The sequence below is a fragment of the Pelophylax lessonae genome (assembly GCF_965119305.1).
Source record: "Pelophylax lessonae genome assembly, chromosome: 10".
Classification (NCBI taxonomy): domain Eukaryota; kingdom Metazoa; phylum Chordata; class Amphibia; order Anura; family Ranidae; genus Pelophylax; species Pelophylax lessonae.
The window spans coordinates 181,441,230-181,453,489 of record NC_138777.1 but is presented as its reverse complement, the minus strand read 5'-3'; positions in this window follow the sequence as shown (position 1 = coordinate 181,453,489).

Genomic DNA, 12,260 nt, shown 5'->3' with positions numbered 1-12,260 from the left:
CGATAGCCTAGCGAACGACAATCGTTTAATCAGTACAGTATGCGTCTGCTAAAAGCCGATCGACAAGGACCACGCATGATCAGAAACACTAAAATAGCACAGAAAAAGCCTGGCTGACAATGTCTTTGTTTTGCACCATCTGATACATAGCTACGCAACCAGGAAGCTTTTCCAGAATCGTACGAAAAAAATCCTACGTTTATATGCATTGTTGAATTCGATATTAGTATCTGCAACAAAATGCGAACGATAAGTCGTCCGATTATCTGAACGTGTGTACGAGGCATAAGGCTCCATCCACATATAGGCGTCTCAGATCGCAGGGAGAATTGACGCGCTTCTGCCCGCTATCCCGAACCATTGCAAGTCGCAGGACGCCCCTGCGATTCCCGTGATTTGCAATGGCACCCCAGTACAAGAACTTATTTTGGGCGACAGGTGCCCTGCGATTCTGTTTGCGCAATTTTACCGCGGTTCGTCGGGCGACAATCACGGCAAAATCGCACCGCGTTTGGGGTGCCATTGCAAGTCACGGGAATCACACGGGCGTCCCACAACTTGCAGTGCTTCAGAATCGCAGGCGGAATCGCAGCAATTCTGCCCGCAATCTGAGACGCCTATATGTGAATGGAGCCAGGAAACATGGACATGTGACTTAAAAAAAGCATCAAAACGCAATCACGGGTGAACTATGTCATTGGAAGCCAAATAACTTTTTAATGCAGAAAAAAATTCACTGGACTGCATGTGGTGTGAAAAGAGGGAGAAAAATGCACTGGACCGCATCAAAAACGTTATATGGCTTCCAATGAGATAGTTCACACCAGTGCAGTCAGAACCAGGGAGTTCCAGTTCCAGAAAAAAAGTAGAACGTGCTGCATTTTTGCTGCACTGGAATGCAGTAAAATGCATTAAAAACGCACCAAAATGCGCTGGAACGCATCAAAAATGCACTGAAATGCATCAAAACCGCACCGGACCCCAGTACAAAAGAAAACCAGAAAAAAAGCATCTGGAATGCATCCCGAAATGCTTTAAAAATGCATAAAAAATGCACCAGAACATGTAAAAATGCATTAAAAATGCACATGCAGAAACGCATCCAGAATCCATCTTTAGTTCGTTTTTGTGGTGTGAACCGGCCCTTAACCATGAAGGCCAGTTCACACCACATGCAGTCCACTGCGTTTATTTTTCTGCATCAAAAAAATGCATGGATAGTAGGGTATATGGTTTTCAATGGCATTGTTCACACCAGTGCGGTCAGTTCCAGAATAAAAGTAGAACATGCCGCACTTTTTCTGCACTGGATTGTACTGGAACAAGGTAAAATGCATCAAAAACACACCTGGATGCACCTAAATGCACCATATTTAAGATGAGGAAAAAAGAGGGGAAAGTGCACAAAAGAAATGCACCCAAAAAGCACTGCAACGCATCAAAACGCGTAAAAAACACGCATGCAGAAAAGCACCTGGAATGCATCCGGAACTGGCCCTAAATAAGGATATGTGTTTTCCTGTGCATTTTTGGTGCATTTTATCACATTGCAGTACAGTCCATTGCAGAAAAATGCAGCATGTTCTACTTTTTTTTCTGGAACTGACCGCATTGGTGTGAACTATGCCATTGGAAACCATATAACCTACTATCGATGCGTTTTTGGTGAAGAAACGCATTGGATTGCATGTGGTGTGAACTGGCCCTCAATGTATTTTAATGGGGAGGTGCGTTTTTAGTACAGTTTTAAATGTGCACCAAAAATGCAGCATGCAGCACTTTTAGAAACATAACTGACTGGTCATGCATTTTTACTTCCGCTTTTTGTAGGGCAAAAACGGAAGAAATACTGATGAGTGTGAGCGCAGATTGAGGCTGTAATCACCCCGGGCCATTTCTGGGACACGTGACAAAGCCACAGAAAATATGCGTCTTGACGTGCATTTCAGAAACGCAATGCAAATGCGTGTCAGGCTTGCGGTGTTATTAATTGGTAATGGCCCCCGAACGCTGGTAGCTGACGCGTGTTGTGCATCGCTTTTTGCCGTGCAGTAAACGTGCTACAAACGTGCGCATGGTGAAAAAAAAACATACAAAAGTTTTGGAGCTTCTTTGGTGTGTTTGTGGCGACTAGGGTCGCCCCATCAAGTAAATGGGCTGCCCTTTGGGCGACGAGTGGAAATAAATGCGCAAAAATAATGCCCAAAAAAAAAAATTGTGCGGGAATGCGATTTCCCACTAAGCTTAGACGTGAATGGGGCCTTAGAGTGCGTTCACTTCTGTGCAGTGCGTTTTAGGCGCCTTACTATTGCACTCTATAAAATGCACATTTTCATAAAAGCGCCCCAAAGACGCAACATGCATGCAAACACACATAAAATGCACAGGTGTTAATGGGGTCTTAGGCTGCATTCACATATAGGCGTTTCGTATCGCGGGCAGAATTGCCGCGATTCTGCCTGCGATTCCGAACCATTGCAAAACGCGGGACGCCCGTGCGATTCCCGTGACTTGCAATGGCACCCCAAACACGGTGCGATTTTGCCACGATTGTCAGCCGACGAAACGCGGTAAAATGGCGCAAACAGAATCGCAGGACACCTGTCCCCCAAAAGAAGAACTAGGACGAAAGACTCCGTTTGCGCAATTTTACCACGATTCACGTTTGGGGTGCCGTTGCAAGTCACGGGAATCGCATAGACGTCCCGCGTTTTGCAATGGTTCGGGATTGCGGGCAGAATCGCGGCAATGCTGCCCACAATCCGAAACGCCTATATGCGAATGGGGTCTTAGACTGGGTTCACATATATGCGAATTTGTATGCCGTTAATGTGAGCGTCTCTCAATGGAGGCGGGTCACACATGTCTGGGGCAGCCGTGGATTCATAAATGGGTCCTGAACCAGTGAACAGAAACGCACCGGACCCGGGATTGGAACCCGCAGCTGGATATATGTAATCCCAGCCTTGTGCTCCATTCACATCTAGGCAACTTGAATCGCAGGTGGAATTGCCGCTATTCTGCCAGAAATTCCAAATTACAGCAAAATGCGGGACACGTTAGCGATGCCATTACTTCTTTATTACATCCCAATCTCTGTGCGATTTTCTGCGATTGCTGTGCAATAAACTGCGCTTCAATCGCAAATGACAACGCACAACGCTATCACCCAAAAAAAACTCCTGCTCCCTCTGAGTGACTGGCTTCACACATTGCAATATTGATGCGATTGCAGTGTGATTTATCGTGGCAAAATTGCGCCATGATTGGTTGCCATTATGAAGTAATGGATTGGCAAGCGCGTCCCGCATTTTACTGCCATTTGGAATCGCAGGCAGAATCGCCAGGATTCCGCCCACAATTCAAATCTTCTAGGTGTGAATGGAGCTCCAGGGCCAGTTCACACCACAAAATCGCAGTCTGGATGCATTCCGGATGTTTCTGCATGCACGTTTTTGATGCCTTCCAGTGTGTTTGTGACACATTTGTGATGCGTTTTCAATGTGTTCCATTTTTTCCCCAAAGTTTCCTGTTTTTGTTTTTGCTGCAAAGTGTTCCAGTATGTTCTTTATGCGTTTTGCTGCGTTCCAGTGCAGTTCCATGCAGGATAAAATGCAGAATGTTCTACTTTTGGTGACTTCACTAGAACGCACTGCAATGGTATGAACGTTGTCACTGACAACCATGTAACTTATTTTCCATGCGTTTTTGATGCAGTAGTGTGAACCAGCCTTTAGAGTCACCACACACGTTACAATCTGATTGTACAATCTCCATTAGCCTGGCCATACACTGCACAATCTCCTTGACATCTGCCAACCACCATGTAATATAAGGGCCCGTGCAATTGGATAGATATTGATTGGATTGGAAAAGTTTGTCCTCATATAACACAGCTTTGGTAAATAAAAACGAGGCTGTATGGGGAGCGTCCAATCAGATTGTACTGTGTATGGCCACCCTTAGATCTACCAACAACTCTGTACTGCAAATCTGGCGAGGTATTAGAACGTCTGTACATTGTTTTTGCTGTCTCTGCCCCCGAAAGGGAGATTCCTCCTCTCTATTAGTCCTGTTTACCATTATCATTGAAAGTGAAAGTAAGAGAAATCCCACATTTTTGGAACAGTAATAGAGGGGAAGTCTTCCAATGGGGACACTAGATCTGGTGATCTGGGGGATCCCTTAATTTGCAGGGATTTCCTTTTATTTCCTGATTGGTTATGGGGACAGGAAGTGACGGGAAATCTCCACAATGGGGACACAGATGGGGAAAATAAATCTGACGAGATATAACCTTTCCTTGCTCTATCCAACATGAAAATCAACCTTGGATCTACTCAATCTATATAATGAGGATTTCTGGCGGCCCTCCAGCTGTTGTGGAACTACAAGTCCCATGAGTCTTTGCAGTTACAAGTATGACTCCCATAGGCAGAGGCATGATGGGACTTGTAGTTCTGCAACAAATGGAGGACCCCCAGTTTGACACCCCTCTATCCAATCAATTCTTTTCCAATCAGGCACTAGTAATTGGTAGATCTAAAGGAGATTGTACAATCAGATTGTAAGGTATGTGTTGGGTTTTTAAAATTACTCAATGTATTGTTGTATTACAAATAACTATAACTGTGGAGCTGCATTTGTATTGCAGGGTGAGCTCAGTGCCCGATCAGTACACAGACAGAGGAGGATTATCTGCTCTCAGCTCTCCCTTCACCCTGTACACAGCAGCTAGGAAAGGGTCAATAGAGGGGCTCCGCCCACTTCCCCGAGGCCCAGCGCGTGTGAAAAGCAGGAAAGGATTTGCATACTGCTCGCTGATTGGTCGGAGGGTGACAAACCGGATAGGCCAGTTTTGTGTCAATGAAGAAGCAGACGGGGAGAGCTGTCAGCTGAGCTCCAATCAGGATGGGGCTGGCAGTGGTAGGAGGTTAGGTTGCGCTGTGATGTTTGTGTGACTCGCTACACACTGCACATGGTCAGGATCAGGCCTGCACACAGGTCATGGTAGATGGAAGCTGCAGCTGATCTCATAAGGAGGTGAAACTTCAGGTAAACAGTCTACAGCTCTGCATTTAGAATAAAGGCCCGTACACACGTACCGATCGTCGGCATACAAACGTCGGTGGACGAAGGATCTGCCGATTGTACGCGTGTTAGTATGGTGCCTCCGACAGATGTCTGCGCACAATCCGCGGACAAAAGTCTTTCGTGCAAACATGAAAATATTTGTATGCCGACACCAGAACGGACGATTGTTCGCCTGTCAGTACACAATTCGGCCGACAGACCGCAGATTTGCAAGACTGGGCATGCTCAGAAAATAGAAAACACAGGGAAAGTTAACCATTACATGACATCACTTCTGCAGTCGGCGGACAAAATTCTTGTGCTGTCCTTGTGCTGTCTTTGCACTTTTCAGCAGACACCGACATCCCGGGGAGAAAAGAGGAACATTTGTAAGCCGACCATCGGTACGTGTGTACGGGGCTTTAAAGATTATATTTGTCATGTATCCATGGTACACAGCAACAGTCTGCTGTACCTCCTGTGTGTTATAAAAAAAACTGTCATCTCCAAGAATATTAGAATGTAAGCTCCATGAATTAGATTGTAAGCTCCATGAGCAGGATCCTCCTATCCCTTCTGTATTCTAATTGTACTGCCCCCCTCCCCCTACATTGTAAAGCACTGCGTATACTGTATAATAATATTGGTAGTGCTGATCTCCTGCAGCCTCTTACTGCCTGCACTCCAATAACTGCCATGTCACCTCCCAGGATGGGTTATCTGATGGTGACAATAGCTGAGCATGCCTGTGTGGCATATTTTAACCACTTGACCTCCGGAAGGTTTACCCCCTTCATCAGTGGTCCTCAGGGCATATAACAGGACAGATTTTAAGTATTACCTTGGGGAGATGCAGACTAGAATACTGCAATCACTGAGCAGCAAATGAGATCACCTGTGATGTAATTTAGTTATCTTGCAAACTTGGCCTGTTAGTGGGCCCCGCGGACCGGAGTTGGGGACCACTGCCCTTCTTGACCGGGCCACTTTTTGTGATACGGCACTGCGTTACTCTGACAATGGCGCAGCCGTGTGACACTTTACACAAATTAAATATGTAATTTTTTATTTTGATGATTAGCGCCTTATACACTTTGCAGTGACATTTATACAGTGATCAGTGCTAAAAATATATGCACTGTCACTGTACTAATGACACTGGCTGGGAAGGGGGTTAAACATCTAGGGCCATCAAAGGGTTAAATGTGTGCCTAACCAGTGTTTTTGTGTACACTGTGTGCTACTTTCACTAGGGGAAGAGACCGAGTCTAGTCACTGCTTTGCAGAGAAACAGAATATATCCCTTCCCATCTGCCAGAACTGAGATGTATGCCTTGTTTATAAAGACATCTCTGTTCTCTCTGTTTTACTGACGTTTGGCAGGCGCCAGAGGGCATTGAATGCCCAGCACCCGTAGATCTACTTCTGCTGTGAATTATCACAGCAGAAGTGCAGAATCACGTGTGTGTGTGTGTGTGTGCGCGCGTGTATACAGCTGCAAGAAAAAGTATGTGAACCCTTTGGAATGATCTGGATTTCTGCACAAATTGGTCATAAAATGTGATCTGATCATCATCTAAGTCACAACAATAGACAATCACAGTCTGCTTAAACTAATAACACACAAAGAATGAAATGTTGCCATGTTTTTATTGAACACACCATGTAAACATTCACAGTGCAGGTGGAAAAAGTATGTGAACCCCTAGACCAGGGGTAATGAATTAAAATTCATGAAGGTCCAGTAGGTAAAATTTTCTTCCAACCGAGGTCCGAATCATATGTTTGGCTCTCAAGAACCTCTGCACAATGCGCAAACATGGCGCGTCTTTACGAGTGCCACATCACATGATGCCACAGTACCATGTAGCTTGGTACGGCGCAATTAAAAAGAAAAAAAAGGTCAGGGACTTATTTTTCTGCGTTTCTGCTTACAAGGCAGCCCACTGAAATAAATGGGCCGCCTACACGCGTTACGCAACAATGTGAACCTAGTCCACAATCCTTCACACCACAATCCTTTTTTTATTACATCAGTGTTCTCAGTCCCCCTGTACATCATCCCCCCTTCACATTACAGTCCTCAGCCCTTCACATTTTTGTCAGTGGCCCCCCTTTATATCACCCCCTACTTTAAATTGCAATTCTAAGCCCCTTTCATATCACCCACCCTTCACATTCCTGTTCTCGCCCCCTTTATAGTACCCCTCCTTCACATTGCAGTCCCCAGCCCCCCTTCACATTCCTGTCCTCATCCTCTTTATAGCACCCCCCTTCACATAATCATCCTCCCCCCCCCTTTATAGCACCCCCCTTTGCATAACTGTCCTCACCCCCTTCATAGCACCCCCTTCACATAACTTTCCTCCCCCCCTTTATAGCACCCCCCTTCACATAACTGTCCTCACCCCCTTCATAGCACCCCCTTCACATAACTGTCCCCCCCTTTATAGCACCCCCTTCACATAACTGTCCCCCCCCCCCCTTCATAGCACCCCCTTCATATAACTGTCCTCATCCCCTTCATAGCACCCCCTTCACATAACTGTCCTCCCCCATTTTATTGTGCCCCTCCTTCACACTGCAGTCCCCAGCCCCCCATTAACATTCCTGTCCTCACCCCCTTTATAGCACCCTCAGACATTCCTGTGCTCATCTCCTTTTTTTTAAAACCCCCCTTCACACTGCAGTCTCCAGCCCCCCTTCACATTCTAATCCTCACCCCCTTTGTAGAACCCAATCCCCCTTCATTCCGTATCACTCCTTTACTTTTCTGCCTCTTTGATATCACCCCTCTTTCCCCCTTTACATTATTAGTGCCTCTTCCCTGTCCTACCTTAAACAGGGCAGCGTGGCTGACATCGGAGGCACAGCAGCTTACATCGGAAGTGCTCAAAGGGATGCACGGAGGGCGGGACCTGCCCCAGGTAACTGATTGGTTGCTACAATACAGGGCAGATCTAGCTACCAATCAGTTAACTGTACCAGCCCCCGTCCTCCGTGAATCACTGCGCTGCTCCTCCGATGTCAGCTCTGTAAAGACAGAGCTGCAGCGGCGGCGGCAGAGGGAAAAAACAGATCCTAAATGGCGTGACCGCTGCGGGGCCGGACGGAACACTGATTGGGTCCGGACTTGGCCCGCGGGCCGCCATTTAGTGATGCCTGCCCTAGACTAATGACATCTTCAAGAGCTAATTGGAGTGAGATGTCAGCCAACTGGAGTCCAATCAATGAGATGAGATTGGAGTTGTTGGTTACAGCTGCCCTGCCCTATAAAAAACACACACCAGTTCTGGGTTTGGTTTTCACGAGAAGAATTGCCTGATGTGAATGATGCCTCGCACAAAAGAGCTCTCAGAAGACCTTCGATTTAAGAATTGTTGACTTGCATAAAGCTGGAAAGGGTTCTAAAAGTATCTCCAAAAGCCTTGCTGTTCATTAGTCCATGGTAAGACAAATTGACAAATTCATATCATTCCAAAGGGTTCACATACTTTTTCTTGCAGCTGTGTGTATATGTGTGTGTGTGTATATATATATATATATATATATATATATATGTGTGTGTGTGTGTGTATATGTATATGTATATATATATATATATATATATATATATACATATATACATATATTCCAGCGCACAGCTGCTGCCCTGTAACAGTAAGGCGGGGTTCACATGTGTGCAGCCACGCTTTCCAGGCTGGGGTTCTGTGCGTTTCTATTCACTGGTTCAGGTGCAATTCAGGACTTAATTTTTGCCTGAGCTGGACCCAAAAACACACAAGACCCTTCTGAAATTCGCACTGTGGTCGCCCTCGACTTGTGTGAACTGGCTCCATTGAGAGCCGGTCATACTCGCATCTCATGTGAATTGGATGTGGTGAAAACAGCATCCAATTCACACATATGTGAACCCGACCTCAAAGTGCTATAGGGCGGTCAGCAAGTGGTTAAAGTGGTTCTAAAGCCTCACTGAAAGTGAGTTCTAGCCAAATTGTTTTTTTTTTCTTCTAAAAAACACCCCCACAATGGTCTCATCTTATGCAATACATTCCAGAATATGTGCTAGGTTCCCTTTCTTGATTGTGTGTGTGTGTATGTATGTATGTGTATATATATATATATATATATATATATATATATATATATATATATATATATATATATATATATATATATATATATATATATATATATAATTTTTTTTTTTTTTTTACAACTTATTTTTATCTCTTTAGCATGCCCGCTCCCGTCTTTAGTGTGGACATCTGAAGCTCACTCGTTGCTCCTTCCAGGATACAGTGCTGCTGGCTACCCAGCATGCACCTCCCTGGTCTCACACATGTGCATTGCGTACAAAGCGCGGCACACTGATTGTATTGCAGCGCCACAATCCTGCTGTTTGTTTCAATCAAAATACTGCTGTTGCCGCTGCTGCCAATCCCTTCTCCGCTGGCGCTGCAGTAACCGTAGCAACAGCAGACCGGCTGTCCTATTTAAAAATGGTGCTTATATTGTCATTGACTTCTGGGATTGATGATACTTCTAACCCAGGAGCCAATGGGTGGCTGGACATGATTGCCGTGGCGAGGCAAGCGGACATGGACCTTGTAGACTGACAAAAAAAAAGGTGAATAGTATAAGGAAAAAAAAAAACTACTTTTGATGATTACTGAAAATGTAATAAGTAACGGGGAGCGTAAAAAAAAAAGCGTCTGGAATTTCAACTTCTTCTGTATGCATGAAGATGAAAACCTTCTCTACTGCAGGATTCTCTCTTTCTCTCTCTTTCTCTTTCTCTCTCTCTTTCTCTCTCTCTCTTCTCTCTCTCTTTCTCTCTCTCTTTCTCTCTCTCTTTCTCTCTCTCTTTCTCTCTCTCTTTCTCTCTCTCTTTCTCTCTCTCTTTCTCTCTTTCTCTCTTTCTCTCTTTCTCTCTTTCTCTCTTTCTCTCTTTCTCTCTTTCTCTCTTTCTCTCTTCTCTAAAAATCACTTTAATTGGGTGAGCATTCGGTATGGTGACAGTACAGGAGCACAGCTGGTAATAGAGATGAACTTGGGAGCGTTTGAAGTCTGGGCAATCCTGCTAGGAAGCTGCCAGAACTGACAGCGGGGCGGGGGGGGGGGGGGGGGGGCGGGGGCCTGGTGGTGGGTGACATTGTCTAATCCACCTATGATTGGCAATTGGCACTGAAAGTTTCCTGGTAGATAGCTCACGAGGGTTCAGATTCTTGTTCAAACATACCTGACATCATCACTGCTGGTAAATAGGGATGAGCTCAGGTGTGTGCCGATCCTCGTCATGAAAGCTGTCACAGTACTGGGCCAATCAGAAGTAGCTGAGGCATTCCCCATCCCACGTATACAGCCAGCAGGCATACGAGAGGCTGCAGGGCAGGTATTGTCTCGGCTGCATATGATTGGCCCAGTACAGTGACAGCTTCCCAGCAGGATCCCTCAGGTGGGTTCTGACGAGGATCAGCACATGCCTGAGCTCATCCCTATGTACCGGCAGTGATTTGCATACATACTTTAAAAAGAGTGTCCTGTAGAGTGTTCAGAGGTGGGGGCTCCAATAATGTGTCCATAAATTGTGAAGAGCTGGTAAAAATTGGGGGGGGGGGTTATCGATGTTTTCACCCCAACCGGCCACCTAAATCCTAACATTGCAGCTGAGCAGTGTAATACACATTAAGGCCCCTTCCACACTTGTGCGACCTTGCAGCGTTTTTTTTTACCCGCAATTTTGACTGGACTTGAAGCAATGTCTATAGACCTCAAAACGCATTAAAATTGGCCCAAAGTAGTGTAGGTACTACATTGAAGTCATTACAACTTGGAGTCGTAGAGATATGAACGGTACTCATTGGAAATAATGGAGTACGACTTGTCATGCGACTTTGCATTCCCAAATCGCAGGACAAGTCACACAAGTGTGAAAGGGGCCTTAAAGTGATTGTAAAGCTTTAGCCCCAGTTCACACTATAGTGATGACAGACATTGCATGTGATTCGGAGCGCACTGCTCTGAAAATCACATGCAATGTCTGTGCGATGCGAATTCAGCCATACAGATTGTATGGCTGAATTTGCATCGGATTCGGACAGAACACGCACAGGACCCTTTTTTGGGTCCGCAGCAGAATCGGATGACATGGGTGTTCACGCCAATGCGATCCGATTCGTCCGAACAGACAGTTCACACTGTGATGTGCGAACTGATCTGGGGGTGTCGTTAACCTTGTATTGACACCCCCAGCGATTTGCATATGGCAGTGTGAACTGCCTGCGATTTGAATGCGATGTGGGAACTTGCAGTGGATTCTCAGGGTTCCCGCATCGCATATATGTGAACCGAGCCTTAACGTTTTCCCAATAAAACTTGCCTGTTCTGTATAATGGTTTTGCACAGAGAAACTCCAATCCTTTTCTTCTGCAGTCCCCCTGCTGGCGTTCCTGGCTCCTCCCCTCTGCCGAGTTCCCCCATAGCACTAGTGTAGGCTCAGACCTGCGCCCCCACTCCCTCATCACAGGATTTGATTGACAGCAGCAGGACCCAATGCACCAGTGCTATTAATCTGCCCAGTGAGGAGGGAGAGAGCTGCTCTCATGCACAGCGCTGGATTAAGATCAGGCTCGGGTAAGTATAGGGGGGGGGGGGATCCTAGACACAGAAGTTTTTTTTTTTTTTTTACCTTATTGCATTAAAATAAAAAAAAATGTAGGCGTTCGAACCACTATAACTTGCTTGCAGAGTTTGACAGGTGGTTCAGTCAGTCAAACTCCCTCATTGAGGTCAATTTCAGTACCAAAAAAAAAAAAAAAAACCACATTCAGGAAGCAACTCTCGCCCTCTGAAAAGCGATATACCATGGGTCTCTTTTCAGAGAGCAGTAGCAACTGTTTTTTTTTTTTTCCTTTTGAAAAGAACAGGTGAGGGTTAGAGGCTCTGTCAGGTTTTACTGTTCTCTGTCCTTATTATGGAGATTTACCCTGACTTCCTGTCCCCATTCTAAGACATCACAAGGACTAACCGTGGGAGATCTCTGATGGAGAGCAACAGAAGTGTAAATAGCTTGGAGTAAACCTGACAAAGGTTCTAACCTTTCCGTGTGTCTCAGTGATGTGCGATTTCTTGTGGTGTTGGCTGCAGGACAGAAAATGAGGGGCGTTCACCCCAATCTGATTGCA